General features: G+C 43.2%; 1 protein-coding gene across 2 annotated transcripts in view; it reads left to right on the forward strand.

Moving 5' to 3' along the window:
- BTBD3 (BTB domain containing 3) overlaps positions 1 to 17500 on the forward strand; it is a 33019-nt gene that overhangs the window by 5476 nt on the left and 10043 nt on the right. The window lies entirely within an intron of this gene.

Raw genomic sequence — 17500 nt, forward strand, 5'->3', positions numbered from 1 at the left:
AGTGGGCATGAGTTTGAGTAAACTCCAGGAGCTGGTGATGGACAGGGAGGCCTGGCGTGCTGCAGTCCATGGGGTCGCAGAGAGTCAGACGCGACTGAGCGACTGGACTGAACTGAGGAATGAAATATTAGCAGAGTACTGTTAGCTGCTACAGTTTATCACTAGTATTTCTTAGCAAATCTACTGACTTGAGTCCCAAATATTGAACTGAAGTAAATCCTTCCCTTTTGAATAGTTCTTTAGAAAAATAAATTCCGTTCGTGCCGAAACTGAAAGGTAACGTCATATTCGGGGCTTCCCAGGTGTCTCGGTGGTAAAGAATCTGCCTGCCAGCCCAGGAGACGGGCGGGTTTGATCCCTGGTCCAGGAGGATCTCCACGCGCTGCTGAGCAGCTAAGCCTTCGTGCCACAACTCCTGAAGCCCGCGCGCCCTAACCCTGGGCTCCCCAACCAGAAAGGCCCATGCAGCAGCAGAGACCAAAGTCAAAACAAATAAACACTTAATTATCATTATATAATTATACATTATGTAATTATTATAAAATAATAAATTATTTTAGAAATCTTTAAAAAAGATAATGTATTTAATACAATATTCATGTCTTCTGGGGTGGGGCAGCGGGGATACAGTCACCAGGGAGTTTTCAAAAGAAAATACTGCAAATTGCAATAGTCATCGCTCATCTTTGTCTCTTGGCAGCATTTGGTTTAATTGGTCATTCCCATTTTAATTTGACATTCTTCATTTGATTTTGAGGACACCACAGTCTCCTGCTTTTCCTTATGTATCACTGACTTTTCAGTCATTCTTTTATTTTAATGTGTGCTCCCCCCCACACACACACACAGCCTGTTAATTTGGAATGCTTAGGGCTCAGTTTTTGTAGGAGTCTTGCCACAAACAGTTGTGAGATTTTAATAAAATACCATGCAGCTTCCTAAGACTCCTAGCGTACACTTCCAGCTGGGGTGGCGCCCTTAAACTTCTGACGTGTATTACCCATCTCCTTTCTTGACTTGAATGTGTAAAAGATACTTCACTTTTAAAGACTAAAGCAAAGTTTCTGATCTTCCTCTGCACATCTGTCCTCCCTGTAGCCTGCCCCATTGTCTGTGTTGGGGTAGTTCCATTTTTCAGGTGATTTAAGTCAGAAACCTTGGAGTCTTCCTGACTCTTCTCTTTCTCTCCCACTCTGCATCCAGGCTGTTAGCATATCCTGCTGCTCCATCTTGCAGATGTATCCACAATCCTGTCCTCAGGATAAACCCGGGAGCTCAGCCCGTTTGCCCGTTTTCCCACCTCTGCTGCAAGTGCCTTCCTCCAGGTCTCCAGCACCTCCTGCCTGGGTGGTTTCAGTGGCCTCTCCTTTCACCTTCCCTACTTCCCTTTAGTATGTTATTAGCATAACAGCTGGAGTGATCTTTTTAAAACATAGGTTAGATATGCTTCAAATTCTTTACCTGTTTTCCATGTCCCTCAGAGTAAAAGTCAGAGTCTCATGATGCTTCGCAAAGCCCAGTGCATTCTGTTTTCCCCCAGCTCTGACCTCCCCTCCAGTCCTTTCCCTGGAATGGAATGCTGTCTGTCCAGCCAGCCTTCCCTCCTGACTGACCCTGGGACCCTCCAGGCGCATCTCCCCAGAGAGCTTTGTGCAGGGTGTTCACTCTGCCTCTGTCCCTCCGCGCCTTCAGGTCTTCACTGAACTACAGTCTCAGCAGTGATGTCCCCGCTGTTTACAGCTGCGGACTATGCCTTGCATCCTTCGTGGAATGCATTATGTTTCCATTTTTTGTAGCATCTAAATTACTGTATGACCTATTTATTTATTATTTTTGGTAAATCTACCTGTCGCTGCTAGACAGTCAGTTCCATGTAGCCAAGTACTTTAATGTCTGTTCATTTATGTACTTCAAGTGTCTGATACACGGAATGTGGTCAGTAACATTTTTTTGAATAAATTAATAAAGTCTACCCCATTTTTTTCCAATGACTTTCTCATAAAGCAGGGTAGTTGTACAGCATCTGTGGATCCAACACTGGTGATTTAGCATCCCCCCAGCAAGACAGAAGTTGCAGAACATGTATAATTCATAATGGATATAATAATACAGAGAGTGGTTATGAGGATTAAATAGGGTACTGTCTGTGAAGTGCTGAGCCCTGCCAGAGTGTAGGAACAGGCCACTTAGCTGTCAGAAAGCCTTAGCCAACTGCATTAATTCACATCTGAATGATGTGAATTGGATTCTAGAATCTGCTGTCTTTGGCTTTCAGTCTTAACCAGTGGGGTGAGGAACATTTCGGAATAAAGGGGCCTGCGATCCCTGGTGAGTATCGGCGATCTCCGGTTGTTTATTTGCTACCCATCTCAGAATGGGACGCGGCCTCTCGTTTGCTCTTTTCTGTGTTTTCTGGCTGTTCAGACATCTCCCCATCTCTAAGCCCATCTCTCTCCCCATCTTTAAGTGCTTTTTCCTTCAATGTTCTAGCTGAAAATAAGTTCTTTTATAAGATGATTTTGAAGTCCTTCAGAGCCACAGAGAAGCGTGTATTGTGGTATTAAATCCACAAAATCAAAGGCAGTCAGGCCTTTGCCCTCAGTTTCCCCGCCAAGCATGTGTTGTGGCCATCCCTGCAGCAGTCATCAGAGCAGTCATTTAATGTTCTACGTACAGTCTCTTAGTCTCTAGAGTCGCGTTTGCTGTGCTTCAAATCTGAGTACATCTCAGAAACATCAGACTCCCTCTCTTTCTATAGGGCACGAAATATTTGTGTTTTATACTGTTGGAATTGCTGTGCAATTGAGTGGGGTCACGTGCCAGAAAAAGATGATTTTAAGGGATCATGTCAGCAGCCAAAGAATAGACAATAAACCAGAACCATGATGTGTGTTATCTCTAGAAATGCATAAACCCAGTACCAGTGAGCTAAACAAAAACATGAACATTTTCTTCAATTTCTAAATGTTTTCCTACAAAACATATCTAGTTCCTTATTTTTTTTAAATCTTAATTTTTCAGTAATAGTGATGTGAGCAGGGTAGGTCCCTGTGTAAACATTTTAACCATGATTACCATACATACTAGAAATAAAATGTCATAAGCACCACTGTTCTGAATGCATCACTTGATGAATCTGCCTTATCTTTGAAGCTCCAATCCTTGTATTTGTGTTTCGTTAGTACAGAGATTCATTCTTTAAGAGTTATCATTGTTACAGTTTACTTTATTTTGAACTCTTTAACAGTCAGTGCTGTTTGGCCAAGGTTGAATGGAAAGCCCTGGTCTACCTTTCTGCTGTTGAATTACAAAATGCCCCTTAGTTTAGGCTGTTAATGGATAGCCCACTTGGAAAGCACACCTTGCTTTTTATAGTTACACACCTGGGCTGGGGACCTGGGTAAGTACAATGTTTGTTTTCTTTGTGAAAATTTTCTTTTTAATTGCCACCTTTTCTTGTATCCACCAGTTTTTTAGAAGTGGTGATTTTGCCTGTCCAGCACCAGCAAACACACCTACTCTGTAGCAAGGGGCTGCTTTTGGCCATCAGCCATTATGGGTCTCTGGAAAGACAAGGGCTTACATCTAGACCACTACCTATTTTCATACCTGTGTTCATGGGATGTGTAGTGGAAAGTTAAGTGTAGTCGTCAAACTCCCATCTCGATGTGTTACTGGGAAATGACCTGTATTCCTAGAAAGTTGAGAAAATAATAAAATTCTTGACTAGGGTTACAGCAGGCCTCTCTTCTTAAAATAATGTTAACATCCACATTAAAAATGTGAGAAGCTGCTGCCCTTGCAGGTTCGGACACCCAGCAACTGTTCTGGCTGTTGCTTCCTCTCTGGCACAGCCCTCCGCCTTCCCCACCCCCGTGTAACACGCCTACTGTGTGCACCCCAAGTGCCCCCTCCCCTCCCTGGCCTCTTCACCCCTCCTGCAGCCTCAGGAGATGAGCTGAGGAGCTGGAAGCTGGCCTGGCTGCAGGCACAGGAAGGGCAGTTCCTCCCGCTCCCTGCGCAGGGTCTCTGACGACCTAGTCCCCACCCCTCCGCCGGAGGATGTCAGCACACACTAGTGAATGCTGGAGAACGCCTTTATGGGAACGAGGAGATTTTCTAGTTAAGGTAACACTACTGAACACGTCTTTCTTTGGGACTATGGGGTCAGCCCGTGTGTACGTGAGGACTCTGGGCTATGTTGCTGGCTGCTTCCCCCTGTCTGTGCCAGGAAGGATGCCTCAAAGAGTCGGGCCTGGGCTCTGGGACAGCACACAGCTCCCAGCACATTCTCAGAATCCTCCCCAGATCGCCGTGTGCTCGACCAGGAGGGTGTCAGCTAGGGATGTTGAAACCTAGTGGTGTTTGGATTGCAGAAAAATCAGATTCTTGAGATCAGACCAACCTGTATTTTGATTTTATAGTCTTTCTTTAATAGTAATTAGTTACTGAATGTAGGGTAGGTAGGAGAATCAAAGACCTACTGACACACACAACCTCTAAAATCTTTTGAGAAAGTGAACACCAGCTCTTTAAGAAAAGGCAGTTTTTAAAGGAAAAGTTACAGCTGGTAGATGAAGTATTCCCTTTGTTTGGACTTCTGCAGAGTCCTAACCTAAACTTTATTTCCATCACACTGTTTTCAGTTATTTAATATAGAGGAATATTTTGATAATACATAAATCACAATTAAAATGGTATTGGAAGAGGAGGCAGTTTCTGTCTAATGTATCTCTAAATGAAGGCAAATGTGAACAAAATTCTCCTAAATGTTGGCAACCATGCTTACCTTACAGAAGTTACTACTTCTCATCTTTGCATAGCAGAGAGCAAACTATCAGAGAAAAACTTGCTTCTTTCTTGCTGGTTTATGTGACGCTACTAGAGACAATAGTCTACTCAAAGCTCATTTAAATTTTTTTCTTAAGATCTTCGAAGAAGATGTCTATTGATATATCTTGCAGCTTACATTTGAATTTTCTGAGGACAGGACAAAGTTAAGGTGCCAAGCAATGTAATAAAACCAATGGAATATTAGCTCCTTGACTGCTGTTAATTTTTTGTGACAGAGATTGTCATTTTCTCGTGTCTTCCATTCTGTCTACCTAATAGTTGAGAATTATGCTCTGGGAATTAATTATTATTTTCTGGAAGAGTAGAAACAAAAAGCAGGTATGCTTAAAACCCTGGCCCTAATCTCTTAAGTTTTTTTTTTTTCCTTAGGAATATTCACTAAAACTGCTAATAGCTTACCGCAATTACACTTAGACTAAAATCCAAACTCCTTATGTCAAGTGGGCATCAGTGGTTCTTATACTTTTTGACCTCAGGATTCTTATACTTTGGAATATTTCAAAAAACCCGGAGAGCTTTTGTTTATGTAATATTTACTGAAATAGAATTGAAAACAAAGAAAAATTTTAAATATTTGTTTGTTTAAAAATAAATGTTTTGATTGAAGCTTATGAAGAAAATATGACCTCACACAGATAGCAGCTGGAGCATTTTAATAGTCTTTTGAGATAATTGTGAATATTCTCTGATGCCTCCTTGAAACTTGAATGATAATTTCTTAAAGGTTGATTGCTGTGTGGAATCAACTGATGAAACCATCAGTGAACTTTCTGTATTCCTCTTATACTAAAGTCCATTGGTCTGTTGTGTACTTTGAGTGAACCTTTTACCAACATGCATGATTCTTTAATGTAATTGCAATACTATTAGAAAATATTGGTTCACTGAGTTATGCAAATCTTTAAAATGTTGACATGTTTCTTTATACAATATTAAAAAACTAATGTCACCAACCGTTAATCAGAAATGGTCTTTGAGAAGTCTTTGACAGTCTTGGGAAGCTATCAAGCTCATAGTAGCATAATCAAGAATTCCAAAATTCTAACTTTTGTTCGAAGGTTTGAATTTTTTCGTTTGCAATAAATAGTCAGCTCATTGCATTCATTTTTAGAAAATGTCTTCTAAATACCTAAGTGTGAATAAGCATATTTTGCATATTTTCTCAAGTGCATTGGTGTTCCATGAAATAAGTGGCTGGTTCAGCTCTCACACAAGTTTGTTTTTTTTCCCCATGCCAACCATTCTGTTTCAGTTTCACCAGAAATGCTTTAAGCATACTTTCCATTTCATCACATAAAATGTTAAGAAAGTATATACTCAAGGGTTGAGATTTAATAAAATCAAAAGTTTTTACTGCCGCATCTCCCGGAGATTCCCCGTGAGATAGTCCATTGATTATGGCAAAAGGACACACAGTAGCTAATCTGCCTTCACACAAGCTGTTTTATCACGGTTCCTAAGTCCCCCAAGTCCCCCAGGTATGAGCTGGGGAAGCATGGGGAAGTCAAGACCACCTGACATGCCTTTCGGTGATGTTCAGTTTGGCTGCTGAGGGTCCAGTAGAGTGACCATCCAGGTTTAGGAACCAGCAATTTCAGCTGTGAAAGGGAAAGAGGGTCCCCGAGCCCGGTGGTGGACCAGTCCTTATATATTTGAAGCTCCCTTTTTGGTTCCGGGCAGAAGGCAGGGCTTTTGGTGAGGCGTCACCACCGCCAGTATCACAAGGCAGTTGCAGAGGGCTTCAGTATGTCAATTACCTTCTGAACCAGTACAGTTCAGACCTGCTTAAAATACTTAATACGTTAAAACACACACACTTTAAACAACAGATGCAAAACAATGTGTTTACTTCATCCCACCTTCCAAAAAAGTGTGTTTTTCTTGCCAGTTGAACTTGTTATTTAGAAATTCAAGCTATGTTTTTTACCAGTACACAATTCAAGCCGTTACTTCTTAGCAGTTTAACCCTACTAATGATTTTAAAAATCGCTGCTGGTGGTAAGACTGGAATAAATGCACCAGCAAAAGACTGCAGCCGTGGCTAGGCTGTTGAGCGCCTCCACTGTTGACGGGACCCTTTCAGTTTATGCTCACTCCAGTGATGTCAGGTAGTGTGTAAACTGAAGTTGAGAATTCTTTATTTTGGGGGAAAAAATCAAACACATGATTACTTAACACTCCAGTTCTTGACAGTAGAGTGTTTTCATGGAGACACGCACATGTTAAGAAGTGAGTTTTTCTGCTTGTTGCTGTGCAGTAATCTAAAATGTGGTGTTGCCCGTCCCTAGCTGTGTGGCTTGTTTGCCGGTTGGGGGTGAGTTTCCAGACTATTCATATACTCAGCCCTAAACACACAAGCCTGTTTTATTACTTTGTTTGAAGGTTGGGTGTGTCTAATGTAGTGGAAATTCACCCATTCAGCGTCAAGTACAAACGAAACACGTTTCAAAGCCACATATAAACGTCTTTTTAATTACCCATTTTTTAAGACTATTCATATGACTGCTTTCCTCCTTTCATGTGAGTCGCTGAGAATTTATTATCCTTCCTAGTTCATTAAATCACTAAAATTCTCTTCTGGTTCTATGAATAAATACGCTAGACCATGAGCTGAGACCCGTTGATAAAGGCAGCTTTGTCCCGGTAACAGAGGCTTGCTCCTCATTAGCCCGCACTTCTGAGTGTGTGAAGATCTGGCTCACAGTAAGTTTTAGATGCTAATGAAGCGAAGCCTTGGTGTGAGCGCGTGTGGGGACTTGCTTTAAGTCGAGCTTTACTGTTTTCAGTTGGACTAGATGCTCGGTGGATGCAGGGTCATAAAGCTGTGTTTGTGCTGACATGTTCAGGGAGCCTCAGGCCACTTGCCCGGATGTCTCGGTTCTTCCCCGTCTCTTGTGAGAGCCTGCGTCTCAGAAAGCTCGAGGCCCGCTGCCCTGCCTCAGCCCAGGACCAGCTGCACTCCACGAGGCGGTCTAGGGTCCGGTGGATTCAGAAGCGCCGCGCGTGCTCTTGGCTGCGGTGGAGCAGTCGGAGGGAAGCCAGCGGCGGGAATGGTGCTGTTGGGTCTCGCCGGGCGGCCCTCGGAGAGCTCACCCAGTCAGACCACCCGAGGCAGGTGAAGTGTGAGACGGGGCGCCTGGGGAGTGGAGACCTCTGGAGTGGAGACCAGGGGAGGCCCGGAGACCCTGCCTGTCGAGGTGTCTCAGGACTGCGGTGTGAAGGACGGACGGCTTCTAACAGTGAGGATGGCGGGAAGCGGCGGGCTCACTGCAGTCCGAGAACAGCCTTGTCTGTAAAAGGAGTCAGTGAGAGGACAGGTCCCCGGGCTTGGAGGCAGGTCGTGGAGATCCAGAAAGCACTGCGGACTGTGTGGCTCCCCCTCGCCGAGAAAGGGGAGGCGGGATTTCTTTTATTTTTTTCCTGGACAGGTGCTTGGTGCGCACCCCTGGCATGCTGTTGCAAAGACAGGACCACCCTTCTTCGCATGATAGCCTCTTTCGGAAGAGCAGCACAGAGCAGTTGGTTAAGACTTGGCCACATACCACTTAAATATCACTTTTCATTTCCTTTTTATGCCATAGTTTAAATTCTTTGGAACAGTGTTGCATTAAAACAAACACTGACCTCGGCCAGGTCTCCTGTACTGAAGGCCCAGTGGATCACGGCGTCCCTGCCGCTGGCTAGTGGAGTGCTTATGCGGAGACTTGGCCCTTGTAAGTTTTGATCACCCTTTTCAGAAACTGTCAGCTCTGCCCTGGTTTGGTTCCAGTCATCATCATAACAGTGGCTCTTGTATGAGTCCTTGCAGTTCTTGATTGTGATGAAATGGTTGCCTCTCTGAGTGTTAACTAAAAAAAAAAATATCCCAAATGAAAAATTTGAGGTACTAACAGTTAAGTTGCTACTTTTTGAAGATGTACTTTGACTTGAATGTTTTTAATTTGCTCATTGTAGTTGAGGTGCCTATGTAAATACTCTGCCTATTTTTATGTGGTGCAGAGAGTGGGGAGACCCAAATTTGAGTACACATTTTCATGAATAGTCTTGACTTTCTAAGTGAGGCTTAGTTGAGTGTTGTTTTACAAGCAGTGATTTTATTCTATATCTCTGGGCAGTTTGAGTATTGACCTACTTATGGAGTAGCTTTTAATTAAAAAAACAACTTGCTGAATATAGTATTAGAATAGAATTTTTTTTGAAACACCTTGTTTTCTTAGTTCTGACACATGCAATAGAACTGTGTATAACCCCTCAACTTTAATTCTGATGAGAACAGCGTGAGAGGGAAGCAACAAGGGGCTCGTCAGTGGTGCCAATGAGTATTCCTGCAGCAAACGGTGGCTGTCTGTGAATGTGACTTGACGTTGATGTAGTTAAGGTTGTGCCAACATTTACAGTCTGTGTCCTTCAAAACACCGGGGTGGGGGGAGGTGAATTGTAGACTTTAAAGCTAATTAAAAGTAGCATAAAACATATTTTTTTTATTTGGACTTAAAGCAGAAACAGATTTTACTTTGAGTTTTTGCCAGAAACTGGTTTCTATAATAACCCTCTGTCACAGGCTTCTAATTCTACTTGGATTATTTGTTAGAAGATATTTTTGTGACTCAGTATAGAAATGTACGTGCGTTTTTCATTTTCATTTGATGGTCTCCACTCCAGAAAAGACAGGTTAAAAGTTGGGCCTGAAGACGCCTGGTGATTTCTGATGTGTGTGTGTCTTCCTGTAGCACATCTCTTATGTTTAGATCTTGTATTGTTTGCCTAAAATAGCTGTGTTTCATTCTAGTCACATACATTATAAAAAAGAAGGAAAGGCATTTCATTAAATAGTCATTAACTGAGGCCCTTGTGGACATGTGTTCTGATGGTCAAAACAGAAAACTGGTAACTAGTCTTTTCCTTGTCAGTTCAGTTCAGTTCCGTTCAGTTGCTCAGTCGTGTCCAACTCTTTGCGACCCCATGAATCGCAGCACGCCAGGCCTCCCTGTCCATCACCAACTCGCGCAGTCTACTCAAATGCATGTCCATCGAGGCGGTGATGCCATCCAGCCATCTCATCCTCTGTCGTCCCCTTCTCCTCCTGCCCCCAATCCCTCCCAGCATCAGGGTCTTTTCAGTGAGTCAGCTCTTCGCATGAGGTGGCCAAAGTATTGGAGCTTCAGCTTCAGCATCAGGCCTTCCAATGAACACCCAGGACTGATCTCCTTTAGGATGGACTGTTGCAGTGGCTTTGCTCAAATAGGAAATTAAATTTTTTTCTTTTAATCTGGCCTTGCCTTTACCAAGCGTACCCTCCTGCTTTTACAGTGATAAGAATACTTAAGGTGGTACACCCCTCCAAGGGCTGAGGCAGTGCAGGGCAATGAGCTGTGTTGTTATTGCTGCTGTTTCATCGCTAAGTCATGTCCAACTCTTTTGCAACCCCATGGACTGTAGCTCAGCAGGCTCCTCTGGCCACGGGATTTCCCAAACAAGAATACTAGTCCGAGTTGCTCATTCCTTCTCCAGGGGATCTTCCTGACCCAAGGATTGAACCCGCCCGCGTCTCCTGCATTGGCAGGCGGATTCTTTACCGCTGAGCCACCAGCTCCGGGGGAGAGGAGAAGTGAAGTGAAGTTGCTCAGTCGTGTCCGACTCTTTGCAACCCCATGAACTGCAATGCAACCTCCCAGGTTCTTCCATCCATGGGATTTTCCAGGCAAGAATACTGGAGTGGGTGGCCATTGCCTTCTCCAGGAGATCTTCCCAAAGCAGGGATTGCACCCAGGTCTCCCGCATTGTAGGCAGACACTTGACCGTCTGAGCCACCAGGGCAGTGCTTATTTATTTCTAAGTGCCATTGAGTGACTTAGGGCAAACACACATGGTGATGTGACTTGTATTTGGGAGTCTTATTTTATCTTGCAGAGCATTTTCACTACCTTGTGGAGGTTGGGGAAGTTGGTTTGCGACACCGACCCTGTTAATAGACCTTCCCAGGTAACGCTTGTAATAAAGAACCTGCCTGCCAGCGCAGGAGAGGTAAGAAACTAAGGCTTGATCCCTGGCTCGGGAAGACCCTCTGGAGAAGGAACTGTCAACTCAGTGCCAGTATCCTCGCCTGGGAGATCCCATGGCCAGAGGAGGCTGGCGGGCCACAGTCCATGGGGTTGCAAAGAGTCACCGTGACGGAGTGTGCATGCCCTCCCTCTGTTAACGGCCAGAGCTGATACAGAACCTCTGTGGTGTGAAGGCTGCTGGGATTGCTTCTTCCTGGCCCATGTGCTCTTCGGGAAAGGGTGACTTCATCTGATAAAGCTACACATGCTTTAGTTAAGTGCGTAGTGAAGAGGCCTTTGAATTTTAATGATCTGATTATGGAGATATTTTTTGTTATCTTCCAAATAGCAGAAAAAATAAATACTAGCCAAAGTAAAAAAAGTACTTAGGAAAAATTTTTTTTCTTTGACTAAAACATTATTTTCCTCCTCTGTCAACTAAAGCCAACAGCAAACCTGGAGAAAGCTGGAGCCATGGTGGGCAGGGCCATCCCTTCTGGCGTCTCCAATGGAATTAATGCCCTCTTTTGGGTCAGAGCAGCCTCCTCCTTGGGCCTCCTCAGAAGAGACCTCCTGAGGCCTGGCTGTACTTCTCTTTGGGTAAACTGTCTTCAGTTTATCCAAAATAAGCTTTGCCATGTCATCGGTTGTCAACAGTAGCAGTGTCAGTTGAGAATTTCGATTATATATTAATGCTTTATCAAATGACTACCTGATGAAAGCCCGATGCAGTTCAGCCAGAATTTTGAGCCATCATCTTACCTGGTTAGCAGAATAATTAGCCAACCTAAAGCAGAAAGCCCTTTTTTTTCTTTTGAATTGTATATCTTTTACTTTATCTCCCTGACTGTAAGGAGCCATCAGTTGCAAGGTATGCTTTTATGTACCAACAAGAAGGTGGAGGAGCTTAAAGTTACAGAATGCCATCGATTATAAGATCCAGTCCAATTTCAGAGATGTTAAAATGTTGGCGGGGGAGGGGGTGGTGGTGAGAGAAAAAGGAATCTTACAATCAGTAGATCATGTCTATATATATATATACACACATAGAGTTTTAGATGGGTTTTGATCATAATCATAATATTTAAATATAAAAGAAGACTACATTAAATAAATCATTATTTCTGCCAAACATGATACAGATTCTTTAATTCTAGAAATCTAGATAAGAGAGATTATGTAGTCAGTAATTTTACACATCAGGAAACTTAATATGAGATCACCTAGAGTACATATAAGTTAGCAATTGATTACCTGGTTTACTAAAGTATCTTAAACTTTACAAAATAGATCATAGTAGTATTCTTTTAAATATCTATCATGAGAGTATCTTGTATGATATATTTTATATGGTGTTTTTCAGGATCACCTCATTTAGCATATGATAGACAATGATTTTGCATTTAGGTGAGTTAATAGTCCAAACAAAGTACACCCAGACACAGCTATAATCATCAAATATCATGTTAACTGTTACATGAAATTTTAAAAGAATCATTGTTCTTGCCTTCACAGAATTGTCACATTCTACCTTTGGACAGTTTACCCAAATGTACAGTTTAAGGTTGACTGGAACTTGGTGTGGAGGAAAGAAAAGGAAATGCAGTGAAACAGCCCATGAGCTTCCTCCCTCCAGCCACAGGGAGGCATGCCTTGCCCAAGGGTTTGTCTTGGCTTTCATCATACCTGGTGCTAGAACTCACGCCGGATCATTGTGGAGAGGCCAGACTGAGTTGCTGGTGTGGACACTGCTGGGTGGCTCTGGACGGCCTGCCGCTTTGGGCTCTCAGGCGGAGGGCACAGCTCGGCATCTACCAGGAGTGGTCTTGAAGTCCAGGGTCACTCGGCCTGGAGCGTGTCTTCCAGGGGCACGGCCGAGCGTTGGGCGGGACCTGGTCACAGTGCGCCACAGACACCTTGATTGAGCCTCACCTGCAGCGTCGGGAGGAGAGGCGAGCAGCTCGGCAGGCAGAACAAGCCTGCGGATGGGCGAAGTGTCCGTGCTGTGAAGCAGGAGGATGAGGAGGGCAGGGAGCCGGGTCAGTCTTCGGGTGTTTGTGTTTGGGAAGATTGTATTCCAGATGTTCCCTGCTTTGGGTACCATTGTTGCTAATAGTGGAAATTTACCTTTGCAGAGTGTGTTCAGCTTTTATCAAAGTGCTTTCACAGACCTGTAAGCTTTCAGGATTATCCTGAAAGGACTGAGCTGAGCAGAATCACCCCATTTGACAGACTCCAGAATGAGGCTCACAGATTCTGAGTAACTAACCCAAAGGTCACGTGTTATTGGCTCTTACTTTTTTCACTATACTGTGTTGCCAATGCTTGACTCAATATTTATTTCCAAATTTAGCATACATATAGTCCTGTTTTCCAGTAACTGCTTCTATCTTTAGGAACTGTCAACATTTTTTCACTTATATATGTATTTTTTTCCCTCCAAAATCACAGGCATAACTTTTGCTCAGTATTGAGGAGAAAAATAAGCAAAACCAAAACACTGTTCCATCGTAATATATCAGATTACATTACTCTTCTCTGTTAGGTTCTGGAAATGTCCAGCCTACCTTCTTTAAACTTCAGTCACCTTCCCTGCGGTAGCTGTTTAGATGTCTTGCAGTAAACCAAATACAAGTCCAGGCAGGAGTGCAGGGTTAGAGCAAGTTAAACAAGAGTTGCCAGTGTTGTCAGTTGTTGACATAGGATTTGTTGGTGCTAACCATGAATGGCTGGTTTTGTAATTTTCATCTTGCTGGAGAGCCTGTTCTGTTACTGCTTCCCCATAACTGCTGCTCCTGCGTTCCTTCCTGTTACAGGCCCTCTCCATTTCTTTCCAGAAAGGGACTTCACATTTGTCTAGCAGTTTCTTCCTGCAGGGCAGAGAGTATGTATATGCTCATGATTTTCATAGCTGTAAATTTGGACCTGTAGTTTTCTTTTAAAGTAGATTGGAAATACAAAGATAAAGCATTAGGTAAGGATGTGGGGTGATTACTGTGGGTGAAAATTAGAGTGAGTAGAACAGACACAGTTGAAAAAGCAGTCAGGGAATCTGCACCCTAGTCCAGACATTGCCCACAACCTCACTGTGGAGCTTTCTCAAATCCCTTAATCTTCTGGACCCCCTGGTTACCTTATCTTTGGGACAGAGTTGCAATTAAATGATTGCTCTCATCTTTTTAGTTCCAAACCTTACTCAAGTCCCCAGACTGAATAAACTAGATTCTCCTATATAAAGGTAGTTGAGTTCAGTTCAGTCGCTCAGTCATGTCCGACTCTTTGTGACCCCATGGACTGGAGCGCACCCGGCTTCCCTGTCCATCACCAATTCCTGGAGCTTGCTCAAACTCGTGTCCATTGAGTCATCCAACCATCTCATCCTCTGTTTTCCCCTTCTCCTCCCGCCTTCAGTCTTTCCCAGCATCAGGATCTTTTCCAAGATGAGTCAGTTCTTTGCGTCAGGTAACCAGAGTTTTAAAGTTTCAGCTTCAGCACCAGTCCTTCCAATGAATATTCAGAACTGATTTCCTTTGATGGGCTGGTTGGATCTCCTTGCAGCCCAAGGGGCTCCTTGCAGTCCAAGGGATATGAAGGTAGGGTGTCTGGCAAACCTTCCAGTGGTAAGGAAGATGAACTAAGTGAGTTTAAATCCTGTTCATAGTTTTATTATTATTGGGAATTGGATGGAAAGAGATAAAAATGATTGAACTTTCCGGCAGTTATAAAATTATATGAAATCCACTGCTGTCAGCTAACCTTTTAAGCTTGGCTTCTAATCTTACTCACCATTGCATGCTCGACACCTATTACACTGCATGATCAGCATGTTGTATTTTGAGAATACTTTCATAAAAAATTGATGGGCTTCTTGACTTGACCTATTTATTTACTTTATTAGGGCAAATTAACCATGTCTCATAACAGCTTTGAAAATTCAGAACATGTAGGAACAAATGATATGCTAGACAGAAAGAAATCTTAGAGGCGAAATTTGATGGTAGATACCAGGGTGGTAGTCTTTATTCTTCTACCCAGTGGGTGGTGTTTCTGGATTACAGATTCAATAGAGGGGTTTTAACTATTTGAGTTGAATTTCAAGGGGAGTAAAGAAGTCATTATTTGTGTTTAATAAATAAACTATAGAAATAAAAATGATATGAATATTTTGACTGTTCAGATTAACCTGAGATTTCCATAACACTTTATGTTGTTCTGCATCATGAATTATTCTAAAAGACAGGTATGGCTTCTGTTTTAAAAAAAAAAAAATGCAGACTCCCAATTTTGCGTGCAGTTTGAGGGGTTTCATGGGCTCCATTAGGTTGATGAAGCCTTGTCTTTTTTCCATATCTGGTGGCTCTTAATCCAAATTCCCAGTAGGAAAAAACCCTGGATGTTAAGCTTTAGAAGTCCTTAGAAATAATCTAGACCAGTGTTTCTTCAACTGTGGTCTTTAAGCCAAGGGACTGTATCAAAACCAATATTTAAAAGAAAAGAATAAAACAAAATATCAGAGTGTTTCATAACATGCTAAGTGTAAGTTTTGTTTTGTAACCTGTGTTTTCATTTGTGTATAGATCTGTGTGTTTATGTGTGTCAGCACTAGGTCTGAAGACAAAAGTAGATATCTCACTGTGGGTTGAGGATGAAGTTTGAGAAACACTCCTCAATTCTGGATGAACGTCTGCACTGTGCAGGCGCCTTCAAGGCTGAGCGATTTGTTCGGACCCTGTCCCCGTCTGCCCGGCCAGCACGCATGCACGCGCTGCACCCGGAGCCCTGGTCTGTAGTGTCTCGCCAGGACTCAGCCAGGCGATTTGACTGCTGACTGTGCTGCAGCAGAGTGCCAAGTCTTTGAAATACAACTGTGAGGTAGATGATTTTTTTTTTTTTTTTTTTTTTTTTGGTAGATGATTTTTTAAAATTAAGTTGTTCAAATGTTCCACACTTGGCATTTTTTTTAAGCCTCCATTTTTCCCACTAATTATCTCTTTCATCACCCTTTAAAATAATTTGGGCTTGAGCTTCTTTTCCTGAGTATTGAAAAGTATTTGGGGGCCTCTCCATTGGCTTTCTCGGTCTGCACATCTGAATCATAGAATCTGACTCTGAGGGGCTAATCAGAATCTCAGAACAAGACATGCAGGTTCAAAATGAAGTTATTTTGAATTGTTTGTCCATTCATTTGAAAATTGAAGGTGATAGATGGCCCCAGATGTTGATACCAATCATTGAGAAGACCTTACAACATTCCCGTAATCATCTGTATGAGGTTTTCTCAGACTCGAATGTCATACAGATGACTTGGAGGGTTTTGTTGAAGACGCAGGTTCTGATGCAGACGCTGGCTGAGATCGAGGTTTCTAGCAGCCCCCCAGGAGATGCTGCTGCTCCCTGGACCACATGTGCAGGCGCAAGTGCCATACATTAACTGCCTCATTATCCTGGTAAGAAGAGGGAGCTCTCAGTAAGCTGCTGTCGTGGTTTTATTAGCATTTTCATGCCTTTCCAAATTGGCTACAAAAATTAAAATGCCTTTCTTGTTTTTTAAAAACTGGATTAGTTTTTGTAGTGAAAGACATGTCTTTAAAACAGCCATCTCCTCAGTCCCTACATCTGAGAGGAAGGGCAAGGCCCCTCTTTGCAGTACTGTTCTAGGTGATTCCAATTTAACACACATTTCCAGGCTTCTCTGCAAAACTTCATTTTCTAAATAAAGAGCATTTTCTAAAATATTATATAATTTTCTTTCTTAAATTATTACGTGTGCTTTTCCCTTTATTCTAGCCACATAAGAGCAGTGTTTTTTGTAGGCACAGGTGAAGGCTGTTGAACTATATGCAAAAAATGAATAAAAACCACGAAACTACATGCTTGTGTCTGCCTATTATACCTTTTCTATTTTGTCCTTCCAGCTGCTGGTAAGTCTGTCTCAAAAACCTTCATTTCCCTTCCATTCTAACTGATTACTTCTGACCTAAAATGCCAGCTACTAGATTTGTTAGAAATACGCAGGGAATTAATCCCAGTCAAAAGGAGCTCCCTGGCGTGTAGCCTTTCCTGGGAGGGTGGTGGTCAGGAAGCTCAGTAGCGCCTGAGCCTGAGCGAAACCCTTTGGCTCTAATTATATTCTGAGGAGTCAGCTCTGATAGGAACTCACTCGTTTCTTCTCTGTGCCTTTCTCCGTGTGTGTTGCTCCCTCCCTCTCTCTTCCTCTCTCACACACACGCTCTGTGGTGAAGTGTGTGTGCGCATGTTCACGTCTGTGAACGTGCAGAAGCGGCGCCTCAGGGTCTGCAGAAGCAGGGATGGAGAACCTGTGCTAAAGACCATGATTCTGTGCTCACAGTCGGTCCTGCAGTGGCTTTGTAAGCAGGTCTGAGAGTAACATGATGACAGCAAGGAGGGCATGCCTCAATTCACTTAGTGACTCAGGGTCCCAGGGACTTAAAGTCTGGTTTCCAGCATGCGCTCTTTAGTAGACGGTTGGTCATAACGGTGACCGAAGGGCTAGTTCCTTGGACCCTCGCTGTCAGGCACTGGCTGTTCGGATGGCAGTGCTGCAGTCCTGGGCTGTGGTCCTGCAGGGGCAGCAGATGGGACCG

The sequence above is a fragment of the Muntiacus reevesi genome, chromosome 2 (assembly GCF_963930625.1).
Source record: "Muntiacus reevesi chromosome 2, mMunRee1.1, whole genome shotgun sequence".
Lineage (NCBI taxonomy): Eukaryota > Metazoa > Chordata > Mammalia > Artiodactyla > Cervidae > Muntiacus > Muntiacus reevesi.